The sequence below is a fragment of the Leopardus geoffroyi genome, chromosome C3, assembly GCF_018350155.1.
Source record: "Leopardus geoffroyi isolate Oge1 chromosome C3, O.geoffroyi_Oge1_pat1.0, whole genome shotgun sequence".
NCBI lineage: Eukaryota > Metazoa > Chordata > Mammalia > Carnivora > Felidae > Leopardus > Leopardus geoffroyi.
Genome location: NC_059338.1, coordinates 12,976,560 through 12,982,062, shown reverse-complemented (window position 1 = coordinate 12,982,062; position 5,503 = coordinate 12,976,560). Strand labels below are relative to the sequence as shown.

The 5,503-nt window shown below is 37.7% G+C and overlaps 1 long non-coding RNA gene across 1 annotated transcript; it reads left to right on the top strand.

The window, feature by feature from the left end:
* The first annotated feature begins 3,511 nt into the window (after positions 1–3,511).
* LOC123586311 lies at positions 3,512–5,160 on the top strand. Its single transcript, XR_006706736.1, has 3 exons — positions 3,512–4,226; positions 4,349–4,428; positions 4,644–5,160. It is a non-coding gene; the product is annotated as an uncharacterized LOC123586311 (long non-coding RNA).
* Positions 5,161–5,503: the final 343 nt, after the last annotated feature.

Sequence of the window (5,503 nt, the reverse complement as noted above, 5' to 3'; positions counted from 1 at the left end):
ACTGGAGATTATTGGCAGAGAAGAAGGAGTATCAGAATGGAGGGCATGAGCAGGAGAAAGGGAAAAATGTCTCGTTTCCTGGGGTTGAGGGCAGGGGAGAGGGGGAGAGTGTTGCTTGCCACTTTTGGGGAGTAGAAGAGAAGCATGAATCAAACTAGCTGCTTTTACTTATGCAACATATATTTTGAACTTAATTTATTACCATTGAATAAGGAAATGCTTTAGAGCAGTAGCAAAACATGGCATGGAGACGGGCCAAAGAAAAAAATCTCAACATAGTGACTAATTCTTTTAAGGTGATTCAGTTTGCAGACTTCACAGGTAGTGGAAACAGTGTAGTAATGCGCAACCTGACAGAATAATAGTCACCTCAGTTTTCTTACTCAGAGGGATAAACAACCAGGGACCAAAAATGTGATTAATATCTTAATTATGATTTAATACAAGGATATTTTAGTGGCCACTTTTAAAAGATTTGTCTTTGTGTTTTACCTTTAGGCCAATAAATCTATGCTGACTTTATGACCTAATGATTTTGTTTTATAAACATGTCAGCTTAAGGAATGATTCAAGCACATCCTACCTTCCCCAACCAATTTTTTACTCCTAGCGATTTAAACTGATAATCTGAGTTTTTTACTTTGTGTGGGGCATCTCGATTATAAATATATCCTAAATCATAATTATAAACACATCATCCCATGAAGAAACAGAAAATCTCTCTGATATAGTGACATCATTTTCTAAATATGTTCTTGCCATTTTATCATTTCAAGAATAACGGGAAATAGAAACACAATGAAAAAATCATAAAGGCACCTAACCCTCCTTGATTTTTAAAAAAATCACTTATATGAGATAGAATGCTTGGCTGATGGTTCAGGTCTGATAGAGTATAAGTCTCCAGCTTAGATATGGCTGATGGAAAACGGAACATAAAGTCTAAATTCAGACCTCCCCACATCACTAGCAGAGTCCAGATTAAAGAGCAGCGGAGTAAAACCAAAGCCCATACTTCACTCTGCTGGAGAAGTTGAGTGGAACCATGCTAAGGGAAAACAAAAAAGAAAAGAAAGTCTTACCCTGTCTTGTATGTACTTGCAACTGCTCTTTATTCCCTTATTCAGTACTATTATAAAGATTCTGGTTCCCTTTCAAAAACTAGTGGGACGGGAGTAGCTTTGTCTTGGGGCCTAGCCTGTGCTAATCTCCACAGCATGAATGGGGCTGAATGCGTGTCCACTCGTTCATGTTTGCTAAAGTGTTTCTCTTCTGAAGACATTTTTCTTCAGGCATTTTCCATCTTCCTGACCAGGAGACCAGCTCCACGAGGTTAAAAGCATATCATTTTTTGTTTTGTTTTGTTTGGACTTTTCTGGTTGTGCCCTGAAAAGAATTAGAAAACTATGGTCAGTTAAAAGACCATACAGGTAATTCAGGCATATGGTGAGCTAATGTTTGTGTTTACTATTTTATGAAACTATCTTGCTAGTCCCTTTCTTTCCTTACTAGACTCTTGTTAGGATCTTACTGCCTTGATATCTGACGCCTTTTTCCAGTGCAGTATAAGCGACCTCCCACCAAGGAATGACACATGTAAACCTTTAACATCTCTTGCAAAGAATAAGATTCTAGTATCAGGAATGATGTAGCAGTTCAGGTATAGAGGAATGAAGAGATCAACAAATCCTTATTCTCTAAAACAACTTTAGTGCTGGACAAATTTGACAAAAATAATCAACCCAGTGAACTGGAAATATATAGCAAAGCAGTCTGTGAAAACCAGCAGGTTTGCTGTTGAAGGAAGCTACCTTTATTTGGAGTGGAAGGGGGGAAAACCCAGGCCCAGAAGCAACTGAGAAAAGACAAGACTGTAGCTCTACTAGCCTGAGGTTTTGGTTTCTGTTGGGATGTAATGGAATACCAGAGGGCTAGACAGGAAGATTCTGGAAATAAGATAGCCATTGAGGGCCTTGATAAGCATTCCATGCATCCTTGGCTGTCTGGAAGCCTGTACTCATGAGGTGGAGACCTCAGAGGGCCCAGTAAAAAGTAAGAATGGAGGCAGATATGAAAAGGGCCCAGACTTGGAATGGATTCCCCAAACCAAACACAGATCCACTAACAGAGAGTGGGAGCAGTGTAGACATGAGGTGTTTGAGCACGATGTGTGCCAATCTCATTGACTGACCACTAAACTGTACAGACACAGGGGTTACTTTAGGAAGGCAGACTCAAAAAGGACAATAATATATATATTTTTTAAACTCTGAGAAGAGACATCAGTAGCCATACACTGCAGGGATGATAGTTTCTGCAGATTAAGCCTAGATTAGTTCATTTTTTAAAATAAAATAAAAGGGGAGGTAAGCAAAAAACCCCAGCAACAACAGAAAAACCCAGGATAAAAATAAAATTAGAACAAGAGTTGTTATATTATCTAAACTGTCCAAGGGACACCTGGGTGGCTCAGTCAGTTGAGTGCTGACTTCAGCTCAGGTCATGATCTCACAGTTCGTGAGCTTGAGTCCCACGTCAGGCTCTGTGCTGACAGCTCAGAGCCTGGAGCCTCCTTCATATCCTGTGTCTCCCTCTCTCTCTGTCTCTCCTTCGCTCATGCTCTGTCTCTCTGTCTCTCTGTCTCTCTCAAAAATAAAATAAACATAAAAAAATTAAAATGTCCAATTTTCAATAAAAAATAATAAAACATGCAAAAAGCAGAAAAATAAGACTAATACTCAGGGAGAAAAAGAAGCAGTCAATGAAAACGGACTCTGTGAAGCCCTATAAGTTGGATTTAGTAGATAAAGACTTCAAAGCATCTATTATATAATGTTCAAAAAAATTTTAAAGAACAGAAAATATGCTAATAATGATTCAGTATAGAGGGAACACTGATAAGGAAGTCAAATCTATTAACAAGTACCAGATGAAACTTCTAGAGTTGAAAAATACAACCACCAAAACAAAATATTCACGAGATCGATTCCACAGCAGATTTGCCATGAATGAAGAAAGAGTTAGTGAACTTGAAAATGGATCAAAAAAATTTATCCAATCTGGAAAACAGAAAGAAAAACAATTGAAGACACGTTAAACAAAGTGACGTGTGTCACTACCAATCATAATAATCCTGTGTGTAATGGAGAATCCCAGTGGGAGAGAGAAAGAAAAGGCCATAACAAATATTTGAAGAAACAACTGGCTGAAAATATCCCAAACTTGATGAAAAACATTTATCAATGGATCTGAGAAACTAAACAAATCCCGAAGAGATTTTTACCTAGACACACCATAGCTGAACTATTGAAAGTCAAAGAAAAAGAGATTATCTTGAAAGATTCCAGAGAAAACTCTAGTATCAGGAAGCTAAATGCCTAGTAGGTGCATCAGTGATCCAGGAGGCTGGAATAGATCTCAATCCATGAACCCAGATTCCTAGATCTTACAGTAAATACAAATGAAATCGTGGAGCCCTCTTTCATCCTGATGTTCTGATGCGTATCTTTGAATAAGGGGTTCTATATGTTTTTGGAAAAGAGATTAGTAAAAAAGATCCATAAATGACTCTATATCCAACTTGACCTTGATCAAGTAATATGGGCAATAAGACAGTACTGATTATGTTCACAATGTTCTAAAGAATGAAAATTCTACCGAGAGCAATGATGGAATCCTAGGGAGAACGCCTTGGTGACCACAGGCAACCCATTCTTCCAGGAATGAAAACAAACAGACAAAAATCAATTCTGGATAGTTTAAGCATGTGAAAATAGTATAGCTATGTCTTTTCCCAGGTTGCTAGAGTTTAATGACTGTGGCAGTTGAAAACCTGCTTTTAAATGGGTGGATGGATTATGAGAGCAGAGTGTACAGCTCGTTTCAAATAAAAGAAGAAGCTTTGTAATTAAAAAAATGCTTAAGGTCAAGTCTGTACCTCCTTATTCAATATTAACAAGCAAACAAACAAAGAACAAAAGTTCTCTGAGTTTTAATACCATGTGTTCAGATCATTTAGTGTGTTTTGCTGTCCACATGAGCTCACTTTCTGGATAATTGGAAAGTTAAGTAATTGCCTAGAAAAGGTAAACATTTGTTAAAGTCCTTAAGAGGAGACTTAACTTATTTGCTACAACTGCAATAAAATAGTAGTTTGTGTCAACATAAAATCCTTCTTGTATCTATCATATGATGTCATGTGGAACTGCCAACACACAGTTTTTGATGTAAGACTTTTTCAATATACTTCATTCATAATCAGGACTTACATTGTGATATCATTTTCCCCCTAAACTCTGAATAAATAAATAAAAGTGTGTTGACTTTGATTTATTTGTGTTTTCCTTAGGCACCTGATGATGATGACAGCTAAGGAAGATTCAATTGACTGGTGTGATTGATAGATTTAAATGGCTAATGACCAAGGAGGTGGGACATTTTCAGTTCCAAATGAATAAGCTAATTCCTTCAGTATTTATGCTCTTCCTTGGGGCTCATGTTGTGCTGCTGGACATGTGTTCCAAAGTAGTCTTCCCTTTATAAGTTTTTTCACTTCGAACAGAATTGTTTCTCTGTAAGCGAGAGCTATATATTCCCCTCCTCCCTTTCTGTACTTCTCACAGGGTTTTTTGGATGTGTTTTAGAAGTGTTGCTGACTAGCTGGCTGAAAAGGGACGGGGAAGAACTTGGACATTGAATTTGAACCAGATCTCAAAGGATTCTGAATGAAAATGCAATACAATGTGACAGCAGAGTCAATAACTCCAGGCACTGAAACCAGCAATGCCATATGCATACAAAGGGGAATGGTCACTGCTTATGTAGAGGAACAACAGCCTGACTAATTCATGCAGGAGGTGAGACTGGGGCCCAGGAGGAGACCCCGAAATTACAAATAGGAAATGTGGCCATTTACCTCACCGTTCACCTGAAGAAAACTCGAAGCGTAAAAAAAGACCTACTTTTGCATCTTTTAGGATCTAAGTGGAATTGGCATGTTTTAGGAAGTGAGTTCTATTTCCTATATTTCATTTCAAGGATTCATCGTCTTCAAGAGCCAACAAAGGGATGTATTTTCCTTAACATTTTCATGTAAGATGATCCATAAAGACTCTTTAAAAGTTCGTATGCTCACCTCTTATTTCAGGCTTTGACAAATGATTTTATTATTATGAGTTTCATATACTATTCTTCAAAGAGTAACTCTCTTTTCTTCAGTATTGTTTCATCAATAAAGTTACTTCTTCTAAACAATTCTCCTTGCCCCTTCAATCTCATGAGAATCTGTGCATAAATCTAAAGGAAGATATTGGGATTTTCAGAGATGGTGTAGAGCGTATATTCTCAATTTTCCTCTCCTTTCCTACCTCCTCCCACTTTTCTCTTCCTTACTTTGGGAAATTTCTTAGGGAAGAAATCAAGACTTTCCTGACTGTTCTTAGACCACAGCAATTGTTCCTCATTTCACTTGTCCTTGACTTCAGTGTCTGTAGCTACTACACTG